The sequence below is a fragment of the Marmota flaviventris genome, chromosome 7 (assembly GCF_047511675.1).
Source record: "Marmota flaviventris isolate mMarFla1 chromosome 7, mMarFla1.hap1, whole genome shotgun sequence".
Lineage (NCBI taxonomy): Eukaryota > Metazoa > Chordata > Mammalia > Rodentia > Sciuridae > Marmota > Marmota flaviventris.
This window is the reverse complement of record NC_092504.1, coordinates 65536382-65550188: the sequence shown is the minus strand read 5'-3', so window position 1 is coordinate 65550188 and position 13807 is coordinate 65536382.

Sequence of the window (13807 nt, the reverse complement as noted above, 5' to 3'; positions counted from 1 at the left end):
ATGTTTCCAGCCCAGAAATCAGAATTTTAAATGAACTTACCTGAGCCTCTGTGTGCAAGACAAAGAAGCAAAAGCTAATAGGGCTTTTTGAGTCCTTTTTTTGTTCCAAATCTTTTTTGAGAGATGAAGCCCGTAGCCGAGCCAATAGCTGTAATCAGTGGCTTCCTGACGCCTAGTCTTTGATCTGAAATGAAAAAAGGAGTGTGACCAGTGACCTTCTAGTCTCTGGGGCAGAATAGGAGCAGAGAGCTCTTCCCTTCTCCACCTCCTCCTCCTCCAAATATGCCTTGTCTTGCATACAGGGAATGTTGCCTGTGTTCTAACTCTCCTAGGATATCTACAGGGACTTTTTATTCTGAAGAGTATTACACATATATATGAATAATATATATATCTCTATATCTATCTGTGTGTATGTAGGTGTGTGTATATATCTGTATACACACACACATATATGTATGTGTGTGTGTGTAAACACCTGTCAGAGCTACTATTAAAGACACAGAGAAGTACATAGTAAAAAGAGTCTTGAGCTGAGAATTTCTGCTAGGACTTTTCCAACCTGCTGTGTGGCTTTATCCTGGAAGTCAAACTCTGTGCAAATCCTTTGGTTTCTCTATACCTCAGTTTTCCCATCTGTAAAATGAATAGTTGGACTTGAGGCTGCTTATATCTATGCCCTAATATTCAGTTATCATATTCTATTTAACTTTTGCTAGAAAAAAAATGTGTTACCTGCTAACCCTTCAGAGTACTCAGTAAAATGATATAAACTATATTAAATTGATAATATTAATAAATGGTGCTTTGTTAACCTCTCAAAAACACCATTTTTACCCATCATTGAAAAATAAATCAACATGAATAGACTTTGTCTAATGTGACTGTCACCCTTCTTTTAACTTGGGGAGTTTCATGTGTGGAAAACAAGTGCAAGTTTTTTCAAAAGAGATAAAGCCCCATGATCATTTTCTGTTTCTGCTGTCTGGGGACAACTCTTTTTCTTATTTTAATGGGAAAATTATGTCTTTTTTCAGTAGACTAGTAAGGGAACAAAATAATTCCATGGACAGCTTAGACTGGTTAGGCTCCAGAGCTGGAGGAATAAAGAGGAGAGAGAACCAGGTAGAAGCATATGGTTCCTAATGAAGTCCATGTTTCTTGGGGTTGAGGGGGGTGGGATGCAGCTGCTTCTATGAATCTAAAATAAATAAAGACTTACTGCTTAATTATTCAGTTGTATATTCCCTATAGATGATGAGAACGAAGGGAATGAAATAACCTAAATTAAACTGTCACAGCACTTTTGTTGTTGTTGTTGTTGTTTGTTTGTTTTGTTTTTGAGCCTTAGCTACTTCTCTGCCTCACCTGGGAAATTTACTTTCTGAGTTGGCAATAGTCGGATTGTCCTTGATGGCAACAGCATTTAATGTATGAGGAGTGTGTGCAGGGCAGGAGGGAGAGAGGGATGGGACACACACCTGTGGATACCTTCCCAGATGCAAGCAGGGAGGCACAGGCTATGAGAAGGCAAACCCATGCCTTCACCTGCAATAGATTGTACCCTGTAATTCTTGGGTGAGTCATTACCCCTTTGGTTGCTTTTGAGACCTGTTCTTTTGAACCAAAGTTGAACCCTTCCAGAAGATTCCCTTCCCAGAGTTTACAGCTCACTCTGATCTATCTCCAACTCACTGCAAGCTTTTGTTCCATTGCCTGGTTCTGTGGACATCAGTTATAGGACACAGGTGCAATTTTGCTAGCAGCTAAATCAGGTCCCTTGATAACTACCAAAGGCAGTGGCTTCCAACAGGGGCCGCCATGGCCCTAGGCTTGTTGTGTGGTCAGACTGCTAATTGCTGCCTCTGGCATTTGTCACAAATGCCTATGAATGAAGATATTCTAGTCTAAAATGCCTCTTCTTCCTCTTATGTGAATTTGAAGTTGCACATAGCTGGTTATAAAGGGGAACATGTGGATCACTACCGTTAACTAGGCCCAAGTTCCTTTCTGAATCTCGCCTTCCTCATCTGATAAATGAGTGTTTACCAGGACACTCGACTAAATCAATCAGGATCATTCCAGGTGAATTTGGGCTGATAAATAAAGACAGACACAGAAAGTACCTTTTCTTTGGGTTCAGTGACCACACCTCAGCCACAGCTCCCATAGGGGGGGCAAGGCAGGCAAGAAAGAGGAGGAGTACACCTCGAACCAGGGTTTTATTAATGGGGGAGCTAATCCATGGAACATTCTATCCAAAAAAGGGCAAAAGGGTAAGATTGCAACAAACATGTGGGTGTAATTCAACCCTATTCTTATCCAAGTGAGGTAAAGTTCACCTCTATTGCAATGGGTGCAATACCAGTCCAGTACCTCCTTACTCAGGACTTTTTTTTTTTTTTGGATTTGGCAATGTAGCAATCTTTATTTCACTTATGTTTTCTTTCTTTCCATTTCTTGGATAAAACTTTGTTTTTTTGTTTTTTGGTTTTTTTTTGCAGTATTGGGGATTGAACCCAGGGCTTTGTGCATGCAAAGCAAGCACTCTACCACTGAGCTGTATCCCCAGTGCTTTCTAAATTTTTTATTCTGAGATAGGGTCTTGATAAGTTTCCCAGGCTGGCCTCAAACTTATCATCTTTCTGCCTTGGCCTCCTGATTTGCTAGGATTACTGCTATGCACCACCATACCTGGGCTAAAGCTTTCGTTTTTAAATTGAGGTATAACTGATTTATAAAGATACACAATTTAAACATTAATAGAAATTTGTTAATTTTTTTACATAAAACTGTATACATCTTGACTTACATATACACCCATGAAACCATTTCCTCAACCAAGATAGTGAATATATCCATCACTCTCAGAAGTTTACTTGTGTCCTTTTGTAAGTCCTCTCCTCCCCATCCTCTAATCTCTTGACAACCATTGATCCCCTTTGAGTCACTATAGATTAGATTGCATTATCTAGAAATGTACATAAATGGAATAATAGTATGCGTTAGTCAATTTTCTATTACTGTAACAAAATACCTGAAATAATCAACCCATAAAGAGAAAGGTTTATTTTGACTCACAGTCTTGAAGCTTTCAACCCATAGTCAACTGGCTCTGTTCTTTTGGCATGTGATGAGGCAGCACCTGATGGTGTGAGCATATGGCAGAGCAAAACCACTCATCTAATGGTAAGGAAGCAAGAGAGGGGGGTGTGAAGGAGAGACTAGTGTTCTCTTATCTCTATCTAGGGCACTCTCTCAATGACCTAACTTCCTCTAACTAGGTCTCACCTCTTAAAATTTTCCACAACTTTGCAATAGCACCATCCTTTACCACATAGGCCATAGGAACCTCAATATTCAAATTATAGCATCTCTTTTTTGGAGGGGGACGGGTTCTGGCTTATTTCATTCACTATTATTACTTAAGGACTCATTCATGTTCTGCATTTGTCCTCATTTGTTCCTTTTTTCTTGCTAGTTAGTATTCTATTTTATAGCTATACCACAACTTCTTTCTCTAGTCACATGGTGATGGACATTTGGATTGTTTCCACCTTTTGGTTATTTCAAAGAAGGTCTCTAAGAACATTAGTGTGTAAATCTCTACATGAGCATAAGCTTTCTTTCCTTTTAAGTACAGGAGAGGAATAGTCAGATCATAGGTAGGTATGCATTCTTACTCAGGACTTAAATGTGTGTACATAGCTCCTGTCCAGGGCGGCTCCCAACAAGTGTTTTCTGAGGTCATTGGCAGCTCCAAGATATCACAGTATCCATGTTTTTATCACTGTTTTTCTTCCAAGTTCCCTCTCATATTCCAACTCCATGAGGCCTCTGGTCAGACTATCCTGCCTCCATCAAAACTCACTTGTCAGTGATATCATCCCCTGGATGTTCTATTACAACCCTCACCACAGCCTGCTTTATATCTTAGACCTTGGATTTCTGTCTGTCTCTCTGACTAGACTATTAACTCCTGGATATCAGGCCTACTTATGTCTTATTTATATTTCCATTTCTCATGGTGCTTTCTGAATTTCAGACAGGCATTCAGGAAATAGTCTGAATTGAACAAAACTTCTCACTTGCATAAGGAAGTGACCTATAAGCAAGGCTTTGTCTCAACTCCTATTAACCTGTTCAGAAGCTCAACAATGGAGGAGGTAGTTAGCTTGTTGCTCGAGGATCAAAGTTAAATAAAAGGACAGCTGGCTCCAAGACTTCTAGTTCCCTAATGCATTCATAAAGTTCTGTAGCAAACAAAGTTATTTTAATTCCTACCAGATAAATGACCCTACAGAGAAGCAGCCTGTACAAATATTCCAGACACATTAACTCTTGGGATCCATTGAGAACAGATTCCTATTGGTGCTCTCTTTTTACTGTTGGGTCATTTAAATGGTATCATTCAGTGCAACACTAAAGGTTTTTTTTTTTTGAGTCTGTAGTATGTTCACAGTATTGCAGGATGTACACAGCTAAAAAGAACATAGACTGCTCTTGAGAAGTTTATGGTTTTATAGAAGATTATAAGAAATTGCTGCAATGACTCTAATGTGAGGCTAAGTTTAAGAAGTGCAATTAGCAAGTGAGAAAATGCTAGTTATAGGGTTCAGAGGAGAGAAAGCTCACATCAGCTAGGACAATTTCAGGACAGAATTCGAGAATGGAATTGAGGAAAAACGAGATTGTAGTAGACTGAGAAACTGTATGAGCAAAGTAAAGAAATGGGAAAACTTGGAACATAGAAAGAACAGCTCTATTCATTAGAATGGAGAGTATTTACATAGAGTCATAAGAAATAAGAGAACATACTTGTAGGGTTCATGCTATGGAGGACACTGGATCCCAAAAAGGTGGCTGGTTCAGAATGGTATAGGCAACGGATGCTAGAAGGGGATTTTGATCAAGGGAGTGAATATCTTAAACCAGGGGTTGGCAAACTATGGCCAGTGGGTCAAAACTGTAAAATCCTGGTGGAACACAGCCTCACCTGTTCATTTATGCATCGTCTGTGGCTGTTTGGGGGCTACACAGGAGAGTTTGGTGGCTATGGCAGAGACATGGTTATATGACCCATAAAACCTTAACTGCTGACTATCTGACCTTTCACAGAAAATGTTTGCTGACCCCTGATAAAAATATTCATTCTTTCAACCATGCATTCATTTATTGATTACTTCAACAAACATTCAACACGTACTGAGTACTAGGGATATACCTAGGTATTTTTCCTACTATTTCATTTAAAGTTGGATCATCACATAGGTCTTTCCTTTAAATTTGCTCAGATAATTTACATTTAACATATATTTTTTAAAATTATTCGATTGTTATCTTCTTCAGATGTTTTTAAAAATGTTGCTTTTTCTAACACCATTGGCTCATACTATCAGGGCTAAAGTTCAAGCAATATTTATATCAATGAATCAGATGCAAAGTGATATTATAAGGTTATAAATCAGATAGGACAGGGGACAAGGTGAGTATATTGCAAGTTGTACTATGTAAGTAGAATCTCATTTGGCCTCTGTATTGATAGCTACTTGACTTCACTTTCCTCTGAGGAAAGATGGCCGCAGAAGAGAAGAGCCCGACAGCCTTCCCACTACCTTGTCACCACCACCTGCACCACTTCTGCTGTTCTTGTGGTGACAGTCCTCAGTGGTGGAACTGAAAGGAGTCCTATGCCAACCTCATTGGTTTGCTGGGGCTGCTATGAAAACACTACAGCCTAGGTGGCTTGATGGACAGAAATTTATTTTCTCACAGTTCTGGAGGCTTGAAGTCTGAGGTAGGGTTGGTTGCTTCTGAGGCCTATCTCCTTAGCTTTCAGACAACCATCTTCTCTGTGTCTTCACATGGTCTTTCCTGTGTGAATGTCTGTGTCCTCATCTTCTTTTTTATGGGGACACCAGTCAGATTGGATTAGGGTTCACCCATATGAACTCATTTTAACTTAATTAACCTGTTTAAAGGTTTTATCTCCAAACACAGTCACATTTTGAGGTTCTGTGATGTCAACATAAATTTGGGGGAGACCTAGTATTGGTCCATAGCAAGGACCAATCTGTAGAATATGTGCCTTGTTTTAATTTTTATATTTTAATTTTATTCAAATGATAACTATTTATGACAACCTACCACATTTTCAGAATGACATTAATCTCAGCTCTATTTGTGAACAAGACATTATGATCCTGTGGCTGTGGATCAAAGAGAGATCAGTCCACTTGTGTATCTAGCCAGAACTTCTGTTTTCTTACCCAGCTGACCTCAGTGCAGGCAGATCTCCACTCTACACCAATTCTGCCCAACACATCTTCATAAAGGGCAATTCTGATCATGTCTCTACATCCTTGTGAGCATTCTAAGGGAAGGGATTGTGTCTGACCTCTGAACCTTAGGAGCCTAGATCATTGCCTGGCAAATACAAGATACTCAGTCAATGTTTATGGAAAGAAAAGTAAGAAGCAATGCACAAAATAGTTGCCATTCTAGTTACTAATTTGCATAACAAGTGACCTCAAAATGTGGTCACTCAAAACAGTCGCCACTTTCTTACCCACTTATTCTGTGCATAAGAAATTCCAATAAAACACGGGCTGAGTGGCTAATATTTGCCCCACATGTTCAGAAATGGCTGAAAAGATTTGAAGGCTTGGAATGACCTGATGATGTGCATTTCTTCACTGGCACACCTTGCACCTGGGCAGAGTTGACTCAGCAATGCCAACTGTAGCACCTACTCATGGGCTTACCATATGGCTCAGTTCTCAGAGCTGCAGGGGAATCAGACTCTCTTGCCTGCTGGCTCAGGGATCCAGGCACAAGTACTCCAATAAATGGGGCAGAAGCTACGTCACATAGCACCGTATCTATCTTACCATATTGGTTGAAGTGTCACAGGCCTGCCTAAAAATCAAGGAGAAAGGAATTAAATTCCATTACTGGATAGGGAAATCGTACTCTCACAGGTAAATGAGAAATGTGGGATAGAAATTATTAATATTGTGGCCACCTTTGAAAATAAAATCTGCAATTAAAAAAAAATAAAGCCAGGCACGGTGGCACACACCTATAATCACAGCCACACAGAGGTGGCTGAGGCAGGAGGGTCTCAAGTTTGAGATCAACCTCAGCAATTTAGCAAGACCCTGTCTCAAAAATAAAAATTAAAAAAGGGCTGTGGATGTAGCTCAAAATCAAGCATGGGTTCAATCTCCTTTCCTGAAATCAAACCAACCTAATCAACATATACAATACAGAATTCTTTTAGTCACCAAATGTCAAAGAATGAATACTAAATTGTTCATCTAATGTCAACACTAGAGAAATGATTGAATGAACCCCCTTATTAGTCTTATCCAGCCATCAAAAAAGCTGTTTAAATGATGTGTAATAACAGAGAAATGTCAGCTACATTACCGGTTAAGCTAGATTGGAGAAAGCAACTTGATGTATGGCCACAATCAGGCTTCCTGTTAATTTCCTTCCTGAATTAAATTCTTCCACCCAGAATTGTAGCCCATCCTTCTCCAGCAGGCTTTGTTTATGGAGGAGCCAGAATAAATGCTTAGACAGGCAAATAGCTCCCGGAGGAAGGCCACTTGTGCGCTGAGGTTTTTGACACCCTACCTCCACCCGGATGGCCGTGTGGCTCACCAGCCAGATGAGTCATTCTTCCTGCCTTGGAGGTGGGCTCAATAACCCAAGGCTTCTTGTAAGTGGATAACAGAATTGTCTCCACAAAGGCATAAAATGAGGTTCCATTGTCTTTGGCCTTAGGAGTATTTTAAGAACAGTGAGAGACTTAGAATAAAAACCTAGACTTTTGGTCACTAAAGATCTGAAAACATTTGGCGTGCATTATGGTATGGACTCTGGCCGGAAGTGGGGATGTAGCTGCCATTGGTCCCTGTTTCCCCAACACCAGAGCAGAATTTGCAGTTGCAATGTATTTTCATGCTTGTGTTCTCCTTGGAATAGAGAGCTCAATCTTATTTTTCAAGAAAAGGGAGTTTTCTTGAGGGAGAGGTGGGGAGTTAATAAATGTTTGCTATGAAAGCAATGGCCTGCTTATTCAGTGAGGTCACCTGCCTGAGCCTGTAGCCATTTGAAGTGTCTTTAGTTTGGGGGATGGGGTAACAGAACCCAGAGGAAATGGATATCACAGCCCAGAACCAGACTGGGTGAGACTAAGTGGAAGTGAAATTGTAGAAATACCACTCACCTTCTGTCTTCCTCCCAGAAGTTCTAGCCTGGTGGAAAACTGATGCAGAGAGGCTTGGTTACGCTACGTAAGCAAACAGTGCCCAAATCTTAGGCAGCGGTTTTAGTTCTTCCTTACACAGCAAGCATGTCCCTTGTGCATGAGCTGTGAGCTCTGCTTCATGTCACTATCACGCAGCAACTCAGCCAGTCAAGTGGACACCTGAAACATGGCCGGTAGCCATTGTAGAGGGAAAGGGAGCTATGGCATAGTGTTCAGTGGCTCCACAAACTTCCACTTAGAAAAATGCATTATTTCTGTCCACATTTCATTGGCTGAAACAAGTCACATGATCATACTGAACTATAAAGGTAGTACTTCCTACCATGTTCAGTGGTCAGAGATTCAGGAACATTGGTGGATAGTACAAAGGACTACAGCATAGACCTATACAATCTTTCTTAACTTATTGGCCCTGCAGGAGGAATTCGAATCAGTCCACCTAATAGAACTTTACAAAGAAATGACTGATAAATAGTCATATAATTGGTCATGTTGACAACTATATTAGGGTTCACCAGAAAAGCAGAACCAACAGGACATATAGACATACATGCCTTATAATAAATATCCTCATATGTATTACATATACATCTCTAACTCAGTACACTTGACTGGTTTACATTTCCCTAAGGGAATGCATTGGTAGTGTTCCCTGAAAGACTTTAGAGGGTGTTCAGAGGTATTCAAATAGACATTTTAATCTTTCAGGGGAATTTCAGTGACTAAAAAGTCACCTCTACTGTCATCAAGATTTAGACTGCTTTTTATTTTTGAAGTACCACCATATGATTTCTCTTCATAGAGAGAATAAGGTTATTTATTAAAAGTTTTTCTACAGACATGGAAGTATATTGTCTAAAAAATGTAATCTGCAGCTGGAAGTAGTTTGGCCTGATCAAACATTTGTTTTCTTTTATTTATGAGAGGTGATGAGGAATATTTGTATATGTATATTTGTGTATTAATATTTATATATTAGTCAAATAGAGGACAGTTACTGTGGTTTCGCATGCTGTGGGAAATAGATGTCAGAAAAGTTCTATACTGTTAGTACATGATTTGAAGTTCTTTTATTTTCATCAAGGACTCAAAAATCTTTTTGGAGGGTCTCTTTATATTTTATTTAACCTGTGAAAAAGGATACATGAAAATATTGTTAGAATCTCTTTTTATGAATGTCTTCTCTTTTAAAATCTATTGTCTACAATAACACAATGATTTGATCTCCTCAAGTCAGGATCCAAGACATCCTTTGGGCTCAGAAAGCAGGATTCACAGTTCAGTTTTGGTTGTCCTTTCACTGAAAGGTCATAATTTGAAGTGCACATTTCGATGGATTGATAACCACTGGTTTTGTGTAAAAGTAAAACATTTGGACTAATACCAGGAATAAAGATGGCCTCAGTAAAAAGAACTATGGAATAAATTTTCCCTTTGAGAAAATGGACTAAACCACCCTTTATGTCAACAAATGATCTCCCCAAAACTTCCATGTAGCTTCCTGGCTTCCTGCAGCCTGGCTGCTCTCAGCCTCGCCTTCTGCAGGGCCATACCCTTAGTGGTCTTTTTGCAGGATAGTTGGCCCTCTAGTTTTTCCCAGAGAAAAGTAATCCCCTGGGCTCTAGAAGGCAGGAAGCTACATTTCTACTCTTAGCAATATGTGCCTTCTGTTCATCTCAGGAACATTGAAGGATTTTGCAGAACAAAGAAACACTTGCAGATCTCAGAAAGCACAATACTCCACTTTGCAGATAGAAAAACTGAGCCAAAAAAACAAAAGTGCATTTCTTAAGTATAAACGTGATATTTTTAGGCAGAAGGCAGAAGTTGAGACCTGATTCTAATAGAGTGAACTGATTAAATCACAATTCGTAGGTACTTTTTTCTTATCTTCAAAATTAGCCCTGCAATTAAAACATAATTATATTTTACTCTTTAGTGGTACCTTTCACCCAGGGAACAGAAAGTGCTTTACAAACATTAATTAAGCAGCACAACACCCGTGTGAGGATAGTAGGAATTATCCTACTTTTAAATGTGGTGACAGAGAACTGAAGAATTCAGTAATTTATCCATGATCACAAGGGGAATTGTCATCTAAGTTTCCATATGGCTGGAGTCCCTTTGTAGTCTTATCCTTCATTTGAAGAGACTTTCAAATGCATTAATAATAGCCTTTGTAAAAAGTATTTTTTTAGCTGGTTATGGTGGCTCACACTTCTAATCCCAGAGACTTGAGAGGCTGAGAGGAGAATCACAAGCTCAAGGCCAGCCTCAGCAACTTAGCAAGACCCTGTCTCAAATTAAAAAATTAAAAGTACTGAGGATGTGGCTCATTGGTTAAATGCCCATGGGGATCAATCCCCAGTACCAAAAAGAAAAAAAGAAAGAAAGAAAGAAAAAGAATTTTCAACAACTTGTTATAAGTGTTGTATTTTGAAGTTGGAGCTTAATTGGAAGGGACTTTTTTATATTCTTATTTTTTCTTCATAAAACTTTGTCTTATATTTTATATTTAGAGCTGCAATCTATCTAAAATTGATTTCTCCATTTACTTTTTCATATTTTTATTGACCAAAGTGCTCTAAATATCAAAGTTGTCATTTTCATCTTTTAGTAAACTTTTTATTGAACTCTATACATGCATACAGAAAGAAAAGTAATACATGCAGTAAATACATCCAAACATAAAACCTGCAAACATACAGAAAAGTGCACAAATCATGACTATAAGGCTTGATGAGTATTCAGAAAGTGAACTCTTACTTTATAGGCACCTAGTCCCCTTTGCCTTGAGGGCCCACTTGGTCACTGTACTCTAATAGCATAGATTAGTTTTGCTTTAGATACATTAAATCATACTATTGGTACTTGTCTGTGTCTGCCTTTTTTCAATGAGCATTATGTTTGAGTAGTTCATCCACGTTGTGATCTGGAATCATAAAGTTCATTCTCAGAGTTTCACAGTATTTAATTGTTTAAATATTCCACAACTTCTTTATCTATTCTACTGTTGATGAACAATTGGGTTGTTACCAGCTTGGGGTGATTTAAGTGTTATTCTTAATGGTATACTGCCACACACACTCTTCTTCAATTAGGTTGAAATAAATCAAAGTTATCCTTTTCACAAGCATTACCAAGAGTGCATCTAGACAAATGGATGATTGAGCACTAAGGAGTTGCTAGGTGTTATTCATGCTCATTCATAGAGGAGCAAGAGTCTTAAGAAATGGTTTCCCAATTGCAGGGGTGGGAATAACTGTGAATTAATTTCAGCTGACTGAAAATATCAGCTGACTGTATTGATTGGTTAAGCTCACAGAAGGCAGTTTAGAGAAGTGGAAAGAACGCAGCTTCTGGGGTGTGAATTCCAGTTCCACAATTGTGGCCAGCTCAGCCTCACCCAGTTCCAATTCTACTCTTCTCAACTGTCTAAAGTTCTCTAGGGTTACCAAAATAAATAAAATTAAGTGTAGCACTAAGAAGGAACTCAGTGCGTAGGATATGTTATTAGGTATTTCCTGAACTGGTATGATCCTAACCCCTCCCATGTGGTAGTCTTGTCTAACCTGGATTATATTTTTGGATTACTAAGAATATTTATTTGAAAAATTAAATAAACAACTGTGCATTGAGTATGGAAACATTTGTATTCAAGGAGTCCTCCAACACTAAAGGAATACCCAACATTAAAGATTATTTATTTATTTTTGAGATATATCAATGATGAATATACAATGATTAATTGATTAATCTTGGTCCCTATGAAAGGCATTATCATAGATGTAATAAAAAGCAGATTGAACGTCATCACACATGTGTTCTTTAAACAGCCTGACTTAGTGTATGGTTTAGATTGGAAAATTGTTGATGGTAAGCTCAGAATTCTGTGGAAATGGAAGTCTGGACAGAAAATTACTATATGTATTTTTAAAGTATTTGTTGGATCCTAGATCAAGAAGCCGCATGTTAAATGATATCTTAGAGCTGATAACAATTGGGGTGATCTGAATGGGAGGGGTAGATATTCTTGATTGATTCTCATTTGGCTCTTAACCAACTAATTCATTTCTCATATTCTTTAATTGCCATTGGAGAGTCATTTGTCTAAATCTGTGATTCTCTTTTTACCAGCTTGTTCTGTTCTGCCTTTTCCCATCAAGGAATAATAGACAAGAACCTGAGGTGTTCTGGACACAGTCCCCTGACACTCAACCAACCATCCCCAGCAAGTCCCCCCTAAGCATCATGTCAGTCCACCCACTGTTCTCCAACACCACTATCTCAGTGCAGTCCTTCAGTCATCTACCTGCAGTGTTCAGGAGCCTTAACCTGATCTCCCCATATCCAGTTTTTCCCTTTTAGAGTTCTCTCCCTATGTCGCAGCTAAAAGTGATCTACAACAGATCTGACCAGTCCTGTTTCTACTTCAAACACTGTAATGTTTCACATTAAATTTAGGGTAAAGTCCCTAATCCTTAAGTTAGCCTAAAACAAAATGGCCCTTACTCCTTTGCTTCTTCTTTGCTTCAGCCACACAGGCCTCTTTTCTGGTCCTTGAATACAGGTGTCTTTTACATTGTACCCTCTCTTTCCCTGGCAAACTCAGCAATTATTCAAGGCTTGAATTTAACATTGTCTCCCCAACCCCAGGAAAACACGATCCTGTGATTCCATGCATTAAGTAGGTTGGTCCTCCACTGTATCTCACGGCACCCTCCATATGTCATGATATTGTTGAGACTTGGAATCTGGCATGCAGTGCTCACTTTCTCTGCTGGTCTCTACACTTATGGGAGCATGATGCTGTCTACTTTGTCTCCCTATGTATTTCTATTGCTAAGTGTACACTAAACATTGTTAACTAATTAAGTTATGTATTTCTTAGGATAGGATTAGGTTGTTTAGATTTCCAAAGGAATTGGTGGACAAATTTTATCTCTTTAGAAATGTTGAAGTGAGCCAGGCATGGTGGTGCACACATGTAATCCCACTGAATGTGGAGGCTGAGGCAGGAGAATGCCAAGTTCAAGGCCAGCCTTAGCAAATTAGTGAGACTTGGTCTCAAAAAAACAGAAAGGGCTGAGGATGTAGCTCAGTGTCAGAGGTGCCCTGGCCTCAGTCGCCAGTACCAGAAGAAAAAAGAAAGAAGAAAGAAAGAAAGAAATGTTGAAATGATATTTTAAAACAGTGAATTTAGTAAAGGAAATTCTCAGTGTTGTTTGTAGAACTAAGGATAAGAAACCCTTCAAAAGAGATTATAAAGGTTTTATGGTGTTACTTATTCTTATCAGTTTTTCTTGGTTTATTTTGTCATCAATAAATAGGGATTCACCGCACAATTCAATTTAATCAAAAGCAACAAAATATGAAGTATATGGTCTTTGATAACTCAGTTATAACATGTTGCAGAAAAATATGCCCCAAAGGAACGTCATTCCCAGACTACCTGTTTTAACCTCTCGACTACTTTTCTTCTGCTCCATAATTGAACATCTGCAGCAAAGCCATCTGCAAGCTGAGAGT